The sequence below is a fragment of the Ursus maritimus genome, unplaced genomic scaffold (assembly GCF_017311325.1).
Source record: "Ursus maritimus isolate PB19 unplaced genomic scaffold, ASM1731132v1 scaffold_12, whole genome shotgun sequence".
NCBI classification, from domain to species: Eukaryota; Metazoa; Chordata; class Mammalia; order Carnivora; family Ursidae; genus Ursus; species Ursus maritimus.
In genome coordinates, this window is record NW_024423564.1 from 47751451 (window position 1) to 47765327 (window position 13877).

The following is a 13877-nucleotide window of genomic DNA, read 5'->3' on the forward strand; positions in this document are numbered from 1 at the left end:
CTGGGAAACAAACTGAGGGCTTCAGAGGGGAGGGGGGGGGATTGGGATAGGCCGGTGATGGGTATTAAGGAGGGCACATATTGCATGGTGCACTGGGTGTGCAAGTAATGAATCATGGAACATCGCATCAAAAACTGGGGATGTACTGTATGGTGACTAATATTAACAAAATAAATATTATTAAAATAAATAAATAAATAAATAAATAAATAAATAAATAAATAAATGTCAAATCAAAACAAATATATCTTACTATGTTGGCCAGAGTATCAATACTATGGAAGAAGCTAGTGCTTCTTTATCAACTCATTTGCTTAGGAAAGCTAACCTTTATCTAAAGAGAACTTTTAATTTAGACTTGTCCCTAAAATGACAATAGCACATGTTCAGTGTCAAACCCTCAGCTGCTACTCTTGTTGACATTTTTCGTATATTCTGTCCTAATTGCATCCAGGAAACATAAGGTTGTACTGCATATTAAAAATAAACAGGGTTTCTATACAGCAATCAAAAGAATGTGTTTCACATGTTAATACTGGGTTTCAAAAAACACAGAGGAATCATATCTTTTGAGAATGATAAACATTCTAATTCAGAAGCATTATAGTAATATTGCAAACTTAATAAAGAAAAAAACCATGATTTGTAAATACCTTCTCCCATTCAGTAGGTTGCCTTTTTCTTTTGTTGATGGCTTCCGTCATGGTGCAAAAGCTTTTCATTTTTGTGTAGTATCAATCATTTAATTTTGTTTTTGTTTCACTTTACTGAGGAGATGTATCCAAGAAAAAAAAGTTTCTATGGTTGATATCAAATAGATTACTGCCTATCTTTTCTTCTAGGAGTTTTGTAGTTTCAGGTCTTACATTTAGGTTTTTGATCAATTTTGAGTTTATTTTTGTCTGTGGTATAAGAAAATGGTCCAGTTTCATTCTTTTGCTTGTAGCTGTCCAGTTTTCCCAGCACCACTGTTTGAAGAGATTGTCTTTCCCCCATTGTACATTCTTGTCTCCTCTGTCATAGATTAATCGACCATATAAGCATGAGTTTATTTTGGGGCTATTCTAGTAGCCTATGTGTCTATTTTTGTGCTGGTACCATACTGTTTTGATTACTACAATTTCCATACAAATTTTAGAATTATTTGTTCTAGTTCCAGGAAAAAATGTTGGTATTTTGGTAAGGATTGAATTAAATCTGTAGATTGCTTTGGGTACTAAGGACATTTTAACAATATTGGTTCTTCCATTCCATGAGCATGGAATATCTTTCATTTGTTTGTGTCATCTTCAATTTTTCCATCAGTATTTTATAGTTATCAGAGTACAGATCTTTTACCTCCTCAGTTGAGTTTATTCCTAGGTATTTTATTATTTTTGGTGCGACTGTAAATGAGATTGTTTTCTCAACTTTTCTTTCTGCTACTTCATTATTAGTGTATAGAAATGTAATAGATTTCTGTAAGTTAATTTTGTATCCTGAGACTTTACTGAATTCATTTATCAGATCTAGCAGTCTTTTGGTGGAATCTTTAGGGTTTTCTATATATGATATCATGTCAAAATGGGAAAAGATATTTGCAAATGATATATTTGATAAGGTATTAATATGCAAAATGTATTTTAAAAACTTAGGCAACCCAACACCAAAAAAAAAACAAACAATCTGATTAAAAATGAGCAGAGGACCTGAATAGACATTTATCCGAAGAAGACATAAAGATTGCCACCAGACACATGAAAAGATGTTCAACATTACTAATTATCAGGGAAATGCAAATCAAAAACTACAATGAGATATCACCTTATACTTACCAGAATGACTAAAATCAAAAACACAAGAAATAACAAGTATTGGCAAGAATGTGGAGAAAAAGAAACCTTTGTGCACTATTGGAAGGAATGCAAATTGGTGCAGCCATTGTGAAAAACAGTATGAAAAATTAATATCAAATCAAAAATTTTAAAAAATTAAACATGGAATTACCATATGACCAATCTGAGAAGGCTATCTACTGTATGATTCCAACTATATGACATTCTGGAAAAGGGGGGGGGGGACAATAAAAAGATCAGTGGTTGCCAGGAGTGAGGAGTGGGGGAAAGATGAATAATCAGGGCACAGAGGATTTTTAGGCAGTGAAAATACTTTCAATGATATTATAATGATGAATATATGTCATTACAAATTTGACCAAAACCATAGAATGTACAATACCAAGAATAGACACTAAGGTAAACTATGGATTCTGGATGATTATAATGTGCCAATGTAGGTTCATCCTTGGTAGTAAATGTAGAATTCTGGTAAGCAATGCTAGCAATAGGGAAGGCTATACATGTGGTGGGGGAGAGGGTATGCATGAAAAAGCTCTGGACTTTCCTCTAAATTTTATTGTAAACCTAAAACTGCTCTAAAAATATTTAGGAAACCAGTCATGTTCAAAGTAAAGATACTGGCAAAGTGGTAGGTTTACGCAAATATCTAATTAGATTTGCACATTATATTTGACAAAGTAGGCTCAAACACATTTATATGCACTATTTTCTCAGAAAGGGGTGATAAACTAATTTTATGAAGCTATATCTGCAGGGAAATCTCATCTTCAGATAAGCCTGTGTGTTTAAAGTTTTCAAAACAAATGGACCAAAGAACTATTTAATGTAAAATCTTAGAGTCATAAGACTGGACAAAATCAATTTCAGAGGGCATTTTAAAAAGCTCCTCATTCAGTATTTCATCAACATTTACAACTCTCAGCAAAATGATCATTCTTATTCATTTAACAAATGTTTACTGTGTGCTCCCTATATGTCAGATACAGCCTGAGTGTCTGGAAATTTGTTTCTGCTTAACTAAAACTATCTTGTTACAGTTTAGTCTACTAAAAAGTTATTCCTTATTTCATTGTTCTGAATTATGCTTTTGAAGCCATATAGGTTAAGTCCAGTTACTCTTTCAGGAGACATCCTCCAAGATTAAGGAAAACCTTCCTAATTTACCAAAATAGAGCACATAACAAATTATTTCCCTCTGTGTATTCCAAAGTGTTTGACAGATGCCCATTTTTAGTGCTATATTTAGTTCCTTGAACACTAATCACAAAGATGTGGTTAATTGATTACATGTGGAATTTCCAAGGTCCAATCATGCATCTCTTCCTACTTATCTTATATCTCAAAATCTTCAAGATTAAGAGTATTTCTTCCCAGACCTCCTGACTGAGGTCCAGGCATAATTTCCCTATCAACTGCTGGTCATCTTAAATTAAATGTCCTTCAACCATGTCAAAGCAAAATTTCTAAATTTCATTGTCTATCTCAACAGATTCACACATTCTCTATCCTGATAAATGAAGCCGCCTTCCACCCATGTTCTAGAGCAGACTCCTTGATGTCTCACATTTCTAATTAATTCTTCCACCTCATTATCTCTCATATATGGTCTTTCCTTTGACCATGTCACTGAATTAGTTTAGACATCTATTATCTCTTACTGGAAAACCTCCAAATTGGTTTCTGACTCCTGTTTTCCACTCTCTAATCACATGCCATGCTGTTCTAAGAATATGCAAATTAATTGTGTCATTCTCCTGCTTAAATTTCTGAAAATATTTTATCTTCTTGCATAGGATTTATACTCATGTAAAAGATTTTCCTCATCTTTCCTTCTACATTTTGCACAAATTCTACCCCTTCATTGCTCTCTTCTAATTGAGAGTTCCATTTACCAAGTCTTAGTGAAATCTAGTCTTAATTATCTTTTTATATTAAATTCTGAGCTTTACCTTATTCCTTACCCATTCTTGGCATTGGTACAGAAATTTCTGAATGTATTGGGGCTAGTTTCAGTTTTCTAGCCACATGCTAATATTCTGAATTACTGCGTAATTTCACATGTTCATATTTTCTTTTTAGTCCTATCCAGTGTCTTCCACCTGAACTAGTGATCTCACATGCACTCAGGAATTGAATATATTGATGTCAAAGGTTAGCACATATATACCAAGACAATATGTAAACTCAAATCTTTATTACTGTTTCTAAAGCTCTTCGACACATTATAGTCATTATTTGCATGAGAAACTATTGCCGGGGGCTATATAGGGTTTGAAAAACATAGGAATTAGGTAAAGATAATTAACTATTCAAGGCATTAAGCTAAAGAGTAGGCAAATAGATGCTTGATTTTTCTTTCTTTTTTTTTTTTTAAGATTTTATTTATTTATTTGACAGAGATAGAGACAGCCAGCAAGAGAAGGAACACAAGCAGGAGGAGTGGGAGAGGGAAAAGCAGGCTTCCAGCAGAGGAGCCTGATGTGGGGCTCGATCCCAGAACACCGGGATCATGCCCTGAGCTGAAGGCAGACTCTTAACGACCGAGCCACCCAGGCACCCAGATACTTGGTTTTTCTTTTCACTTTGTCATTTTTTAGTGTCATTCTAAATACTTTACTATGAAAATTTCCATACACAAAGGCAGAGGGAATTATATCCTATGATTTTTTATCTACACTGGCAATAGCAATCTTTGTATGACCTGTGTTTAGTCCTTTAACCTTTGCACTACCTTTTCACCTACACTCTCAATACAGAATTCTAATAACCTCTCCTCAGAGCTCTTAGAAATAATTTAAAAATTAAAGCTTCTGCTGGAGATGCTAAATACAATTTAGATTTAAATACAAATACAATTTAGATTTAATGGGAGAATTGGGCCATGTAAATACAGCAATCAGAGCAAGAGAGCAGGGTGTTGACTGTGTTTTATTGATGAGAACAGGGAACTGGGAATCAAGGTTGCAGAGTTATATTCCCAACTCTGTTCTTTTTGTTGTTATAAGGAGAAAAGCATTTAACCTCTTTCAATTTACCCACCCAAAGAAAAACTGCTTTTCTTTTCTGATGTGAGCCTTAACAAGATTATTAAAGCTGTCTGAACTTACTTTCCTTATATAAAAAAAAGAGGATATACCATTAAAAAATAAATATTACATCATTCGTAAAGGTGTTTTGTATTAGCATGCTCAGCTTCCAAGGCTGAAATAAATCATGCAAAGCCACCTGTATGGGTTGACAGACACAGCATCATGTGATAATGGTTGAAGAATTTAGCAATAAAAGTGTTTACAGTCCATGGGTCAAAGCTAAGAAACAGAGGTCGTTCCAGGAGTAAGATGATATATGATCAAGGAAAATCTCCTCCTCCCTGCCAACTCATACACAAGGCAATGAACCCCAGCATCCCAGGGAAAACAAGTGCACACAAAACCCAGATGCTGGAAAACCTTTAGTAAGTTGAATAAACAGTAAAGTGTGGATATAGGTCAACTAGATATAGAGAGAGTAACAGAGTAACAATTCTCCCAGACCACTAGGCTGTGTCATGGTCACTTCACAAGTCTCTGTCCCAGAACTTTTTGAGTCCTGTTTACTCAAAACAAAGAAACAGAAGAGGAGATTTCTGGATGTCTCACAATTGTCATTAGTCTTTCTTCTTTCCTGTGGAGACTAGGTTCCCTTGATTGGCTCTTTTGCACCAGAGAGGTCTGTCCTACCACTATCAGCCCTATCACTCAGGTGTCCGTTAGGGGGGTGAGGCTGTTAGACTTGGACAGGGAGCCAAAATCAAATAAGAGAGGGTTCTGAGATGCTTCTATGGGGCTCAATTGCTTCTGAACTCAACACTTTGTTCCCACTCAACTCTCCCACTAGCAGTCTCATCTTTCCCCATGAAGGACCTCAGGTCAGGTCAGCATATTTCTGCCCATGAACTAGAATAGAGTTAGTCATCCACAAACTGCTTCACCAAACCCTGCTTTTGCCTAAACTGAGAATCTCCCTCTGGCTTTCCTCTGCTTTTCTCTCAGATTTCATCAAGTGCTTTGCTTTCATGCTTTTTTTAATAAAAGCCCAGACCTCCTCCTTTTCCTTTAGCAGAGTCACATTGTTGTTTGTTTGGTTTGGAGTTTAGCTGGGTGATTACTGACCACAAAAGGATTGGGAAAGGATTTTAGAGATTATCTGGCTCATATCCTCCATCTGGTATTTCATCACCCCCATGTACCTGCCAGCCTCTTGTTCCAAACCTCCATTCACATGAAATTCATCCTTTCCTGGGTAGCTCTTTTTCATTTACAGGCAATTAGAATGTACTTGTTATCAATTATACCTCAATAAAGCAGAAAAAAAAGAAGTCTTTGCATGAGGTGTTAACAAAAGGAGGCTTTGATCTTAAACAAAGAAATACCAAATAAGGTCTAGGTTAAAATAAACAGAAAGGCTTCTGATTGCCTAATTTAATCTGATAATTCTTTATAATTATTTTTTAATTAAAAAAATGAATCAACTTTGTTGTACTTTAGTTTCTCATATATAAAATGGGATCAATACCACCTTACACTGACTACCTCATAGAACTGTCATGGAAACCTAATGAAGTAATGCATAGCAGACTCCCATTTAAGCCTAAATTGAGCCCAGTGCTGGTGTTAATCTAAGCATTCCTTTTGAGTGAATGGAAGGCCTGCTAGAATCTATGTACTTGGCATAAGAGTCCCAGTAGGTGGAAGCAGAAGGGAGGAAAATGTAGCATAAAATAGGTTAACACAAAACATTCTTTCCACTTCCATGGAGATCACAGCACCCCTCCTCTAGCACCACAAGTGTCAGCAACTAAATCATATCAGCATTTTCATGGTAAACAGAGGCACTAGCAGGCATTTTTAAAGTAATCTGGAGAACAGAGAACATTGACAAAATAATCCAGTACAGATAACAAAGAAAACAATGGTTAACCAGCAATAACTGACACAATATTGTGAGATAAGGTCAAATATCTCCTTGGGACTCCTAGAAACACCAAGGTGGGAGGGGCTGCAAGTTTATGTACAAATGGGGACAAGAGGCCACCACAAGAGGTTTTTAACATTAATAACACCTATTTGTATCCAAAGAATAAAAGTTGGATTATTTACATTAAAGCGCTTTCCAAATTACAAAATTCTATGCAAAAGTAATGTAATACTATGCTTTTAAAATGTATTTTCTCTTATAGATGCATAATTCTAAAAGAAAAAAATATAAAAATCTGTCTCATGAAACTAATGTGCAAATCTGAACCACTATTAAAATATAGAGAAAACAGGTTGTCATACTGTTCTCCTGACCAACCTTTGGCCTATTTTTAGTCATGTACAGGAGTACTGCTCTTGAATAGCTAATTAAACAGCTACGGGAGAAAGTCAATGTGGGAGAAATTTTTGATTAACTTATACACCACGTTTATTTCCTCTGCATCATCCATAAAGCACCTGCTTAGCCAATGTTCTTTACCAAGCAACATTTCTTAGAAAGAAAAAGAAGGGTAAGTGTAAGAAATACTAAAGAATCCTTCCTCTCTCTTAAGCAAATCCCTTTTGTCACCTGTGCTCAATTTTATAATCTTGAAAACCACCTGCCTAGAAGATGAATTTCCCTCAAACTCCAGTACGCTGAACTTTGCCCAAAGTTAAAGCAAACATGTTTTATGCATGATCTTGAAGTCTAGATGAATACAGGGAGCAAAACGACATAGACAGTGCCTTTCTCACTTCTGCAGACTAATTATGGTCAGCTTTGGGTGCCTGATAGAATCCCAATTCTGCTCTTAACCTAAATCTGTAGTGGAATGTCCCCAATACATAAGTGTTTACTTCTAGGATGGACATGGTACTTGGCGTTGTTCTCTGTAAATGTCAGTCATTTTGTCAACACTCTCAAACAAAACATAAAGAAATTATTCAAGAAAGCTTGATACACGGGAGGCACTGAACAAACACTGGTCATTAGTTAATTAATTTATTCAACACTGAGTGATTACTCATTGCCAATTCTATGCTAAGTGATGGGAATAAAGTAGTGAAGAAGACAAAGTCCTCCCTCTCATGGAAATCACATGCATAATAAATGCATAAATAAAGAAAGATTGTATTTTCAGATAGTGTCAGATTCTATTTAAAAGTAATGCAGATTAATTAAGGTAGTCAGTGAGTACAAGAAAGTATGAAACATGTAAAAATCTCAGAGTAGCCCAGGCAGAAACAATAGCAAATGTAAAAGTCTTGCAGGAGAAATGAGCTTGGCAGATGGAGAAACAAAAAGACAGGACAGTGAGAGCAAAGAGGAGCATGAAAGAGCAAAATCCTGAAAGGGGAGGGGGGAACTTTGTAAAGTTTTGTAAGCCCAGATCAAAGGCCTAGGTTGCCCTGTATCAGAATGAGAATAGACGACATTAGAAAGAAGGATTTTAGTAGGAAAATGATACATACTGGCTTGTGTTTGAAGATGCTCTGATGTGGAGAATGGACACTATGGACAGGAACGGAAGCTCCTCAACAGGTCTGAGGGTTATTGAATGAACCAACAGGAGGGAAGTCAGTGTAAGTTGCCATGAGAGTTTTTGTTTCACTTTTTTTCTCATTTTTAGCATAATTGTAAAGAATATGGTCCTGTGCAACGTTTTTGAGATTCCTTTTTAAAGAAGTCTGTTGCTAGGGAGGTTGCTAAGGAGACTGAGCAAAGCCTGGAAGATAAGTGACTTCAGTATCTTATGCAGATTTATTTAAATACCAGAGAGTGGAGCAGAAGTAGTTTAATTCCCCTAAGGAAAAAAATGTGTAAGTTAGAAAAGGTCGGAGAAGGGGCTTTGATGTGTGTGTATGAGTGGATGCGTGTGTATTGTGGATGTGTGAGTTTTGACCACTCCCAGGAGAAAGATGATTGGTGGCATGCCTCAGTGGAACTAAGAAAAAAAGAATTTTTCTAGAAAGGAGATGTAACTCTTGATTCAAGAAAAGCTAAAACTAGCTAGGATTTCACTGGCTGATAAAAAAAAAAGCCAGTAGAAATTGAAAGATTAAATTCATTTGAGGAAGAGAGCAACGTGCAATAATAGGAAGGATCCTCTTTTACTAGAGATGGTTTAGTATGGTGTAAGAACGTAATCAGACTTTAAAATTAGACAAAAATTTGGCAATCACTTAAAATCTGTGAAACCTTGGGAAAGTTTCTTGAATCTGTGAGCTTTGGTGTCCTCAACTATAAAATGAGGGAAAGAAAATTCATCTTGCTGGTTGTAGCTGAAAAGGTTAGTCACCCATCAACAAATTCATTCTCTCTTTTTCAGAGCCAGGAATCTTTAGAAGACAACTGCCCAGTTAAGGCCTGTATTTCTCAGCTTCCTCCTGACTCCTTGCTCCTCCTCCCCCCAACTATCACCCTTGCTTCCAAGTTTGGTCATGTGAATTCTCCTGGCTAATGGAATATGTTTATGTCATTTCCCAAGCAATTTTTAAGAAGCAGTTGTGCTACTATACACATATATAGTATATACTATACTATATATACTCTCTTTCCCCGTTGGCTGGGTAAATGTGGAGGATGCTAAGGCCCTAAAGTCCCTAAAGGATAGAAGAACTATAAGAAGGAGGAAGCTTGAATTCTAGAATCACCACATGGAAGAAAGCACATGACCTAAGAGGATCAAAAATTGGACAGTTAGATGTGTGGAAATAAACTAATTTTAAGTCATCAAATTGGTAAGTTAATATAATTTGGAGGTTGTTTATATGGCAGTTTGTATTGCCATAAGTAATACATGTGCTTATTATGAACACTGTAATGATGCATAGTGCATCATTTAGCAATGCATATTTAATAATAATAATTATTAAATTAATAAATTAATTTAATTTAATAAATTAACCTACAAACAGTAGGTTACCTTGGACAAATTACTTGATCTCTCTGAGTCTTAATTCACTCATATGTAAGTTATGTCTTCCCTAAATATTTTCTTCTCTACTCTGAACATCCGCAATTTCTGTCCATCATTCTTCAAATGGAAGAGTTTTTAGATTTTTCATTGTCTGTCTTTTCTAAAAGCTCTCAGGTTGGTTAATGCTTCTGATAAAGACCACCACTCAGAGTTAAATACATTACCATAAACAAATATATTGTAGTGGGGTTATAACCTTGCTTGTTTTGAATACTAAACATCTATTGTACTTAAAGATTCCATGGGAACAGGTGAAATCAGTATAGGAGGATAGTAATGAGCTAATGTGTGTGTAAGTGAACTTATACCTTCATTCCATATTGATGCAATCATATTCTGAAACCTGAGATGGAAATTTATTGTATTCATTTTAACTCAATTTTTTTTACTGTGGGGGTCAACCATCACATTAACTATCTCTCCCAACTTTGTGTTATCTCTAAATCTGATATGCATAGCTCCTATATATTCCAAGCTATTATCAAAATGCCAGAATGAAAGGGCGAAGTCCATTAAATTTTCTTCTGGAGGACAGTGTTAAATATACCAACAAATATCTAGATTTTTAAACATATATATCCAAAGCAGCCATTAATCATCTTTAGAGTCAGGAAATGATTTTAATACACTGGTGGATTTCCACTTTACATATTCCTAGGTTATTTCAACTTTCTGTTCACCTATCCATAGCTATTCCAACATTCAAGTCCCATGTATTCGAGAAGGAGAGGCATTCAATAAACATTTAACAAAGCAATTCTCAAAGGAGAACTTCCACTTTCAATGGGGTGTTTTAGAAATTCGAGAGTATTTTTTAGTTGTCACAGTGGTTAAGGGGTCTTCTTGGAATTTAGGGTGTGGGGATGAGCAGGGGTGCTACACATACCGCAATACACAGGACTGTCTTGCACACTTACAGACTTGTCTCACATCCGATAACTATCAAACATCCTGTGGGAGATTCACGTAGGTAAATAATCTCTATATAATATCTGAGCCTACATTCTAACTCTATATAAATACACATATGCATATTTGTTGTTTTAATTCCATAGAATTTTTCAGAAATGCCATTATGTTAACCAACAACAAAAAAAATACTTTCTTAGTATATCTACCAAGATTTGTTCAGTCTTTTGGAAAAGCACGTCATAAGTTACAACAATCTTATGAAATTTAATTTGCCAATACAATGTTTCTGCGTCATTCTGCATTTTTAGTTGTTTCATTTTCACTAAGTTTGTATATTAGCCTGTATCTTAATTAACAAAGATTTAAAGAAGTAAACAATATTCAGATGAATGTTTTCTTTTTTCCTTAAAGTTAAATATTTTTTCATAAGTACAAGTATCTTAACCACTTACTATGTCTTCTAGTATACTCATGTTTTATCCTTTACATAATGATATGTGTATCATTTTATTATAAATTGATTTCTTATTTTTTCTTTTTATCAGAGTTAAGACATAATATTGATATTTTTTAAAATGTGCATAGACAGGTTATATTATTTAAATTTCAGGACAGTAAATGAGATATTTCAAATTATTTGTGATTAAAAAGGGAGGAGTTGTGTCTGGGTTAAGAAATAGCAATTTAATAATTTATATTCATTAAGGACTTCTGTGGCTGATTGGTGGGGACTAGGTGAAGAATAAGCAATAGCTTCTGGTTTAATGAGCAAAAGCTGAAATTAGAAAGAGATAGGTAATAAACACAATGACAGACATATGAAGAAAGCACGAGAGATACAGAGAAGAGAAACACCTAATTCAATCTTGGGAATGTAGAGGTGCTGTCATTGCCCCTTGACACTTATTTTTCTTTAACCTGCTGACAAGTTCTTACTGCAATCACCTGTGATTCTCTGTCTGCGGACTTTCTTTGATCACGTTTCTCTAAGCATGATTCATCCCATACTAAGGGCAGGCTGGAAGTGGCACCAAGCTAATGGCCCACCCCGTCCCTGGAGCAGTTCTCAACCAATAAGAGAAGAGGGTTGGCACATACATACCCCAGCTTCCTCATTTCCATGCAGTTTCTCAGAGGTTACCAACGTGATTGAGCCTCAGCTGCCCGCAATGATAACTTGCTTAATAATGCTCCTTACATCAACTTCCTTAACTTCTATATATTATTTTTCCACTTCTGTTCCTGTGTATCCTGATTCACTTCTCAAACTACTTGGATTCAAGTCCTTGTTTTAGAGTACTTCTGGGTAAGCTCAATTTAAGACAGGTTGTAAAATTCACATGCATGTATGCTCTAAATCCATTCCCCACATCCTCTCTGTTCAGCTTTGTATCTCAGGAAACTGTATTTCCCGGGCTCCCTTGCCAGTTGAGATCTAATTAGTTTGGGCAATGGGAGCCAATGGTGGAAGAATGGAGGGGAGGAAGAGAGAAAAAGCTAGGATATTTACATTTCTCATGCTCTGTGTGTTGTCATTTCCAGCAGCAGCTGTGCTTTCTCTGGTTCAACTCCCAAAGAACAGCATCTGTGTGGCTTCAGGTCCTACCTGGCAGCTTATACCATGGTTCTAGCTCTTGCAGGACAATCCCAGCTCCTAGTTTCTAGTAAACCACCTGTCCCTTATTTCTTCCAGCGTGGTGTATCTAGCAAATTTAAACAGTTTAGTGTTGTCGAAATATTCAGTGCACAATGATGAGTGATAGGAATGAGCTGGAAAAGTAGGAAGCAGTTTGATGAAGGAAGACCTCAGATACATGTTCTGGAATTTATCCTGTTAAGTAAAATTTCCTGAATTTAAATATTGTCTCTTACTTTTTTTTTTCTTTCAGAAAATCCATCATAGTGTTGATTATCCAACACCATGTGAATCCTTATTTCCAAATTACAAGATAATGTCTTTATGTCTTTAAGTAGCATATTTCCTTTGTGCAACAAAATTATTTCCCACCTGGGGAATTAAAATATTTTTAGGAGATGTAATTATGGTTCATACCTATGAAATCTAAACAGAAAACAGGTAAGGGAATATGCAAGAGGTTGACAATACAATACAATATAATGAGATGGACATTAGACTGGGGATTAGGAGAATCCTCGAAACTGTTCTCCCACCTTGGGATGATGATGACATAAACAAGCAAATCAAAACATAAGAACAACAAACCCTGGAGATGACTTCAACATCTAGATAAAGCAGTTCCCCTAAAATGCTTCTTGACTCTTGCTACTTTAGAGAAAATTGTAGGCCAGAAATCAGATGTATATGGACCAAGACACTTGTCCTAAATGAGTTACTATTTCTTACCCTTTTGATGAAAACAGAATCTAAAGATTGTACAAAAACTAATTGTATTAAAATAATTAATGAAATTATAAGGTAACTATTTTTCTTTCTGACCCCTTCTTCCTAACACTAAAGAAGGAAGACACTCCACAGAATGGTTGCCAAAAACCTAAACTGATAAACTACAGAATACTAAAAACCAGAAGCTTCATACATGCATGTACAAGCAATTTTGTTTTCCCAAGTCTTTAGAGGTCTGATGACTTTATCGCAAGGGTTGTTAAATTAGCTGAAGCTTAATTCATTTTAATCAGAGCACATTAAAAAAGTAATAAAAAAGAAAACCTCTAAAACCACTGTTGTTATTTTATTTCCAAGCCCTGTCCACATGACCAAATCTAGGCAGAAGTCATGATTAGTTAGGAACTAAATTAAAGCAACTTTGACAAAAACTGCATTTGATTGATACAGACATAGAAGGAGTAAGCACAGCTCAGGCATTTCTACCAAAAGGTTCAAGTACTTTCAAGTCTTCATATCTGAGTGCACACTAAAAATCCTTAGTTACGAAAACAAAAGCAAAAACAAAACCACTTTGCTTTCCTTTGTTGGAGATTGGCAACCCCTGGCATTGCAGTGTGACATTTTCCTAGGCTGTCAAAAACTAGGACATTCAATTACATGGTTTGCCAAGTAGTTTCTCTTCTGACTTCCAAAAACAAGTGATATCTCATCTTTCTTTACTGGATTCATTCAAATGGAATATAAACTCAACTCCATGGACTTTCATCAAAGTGATACAAAG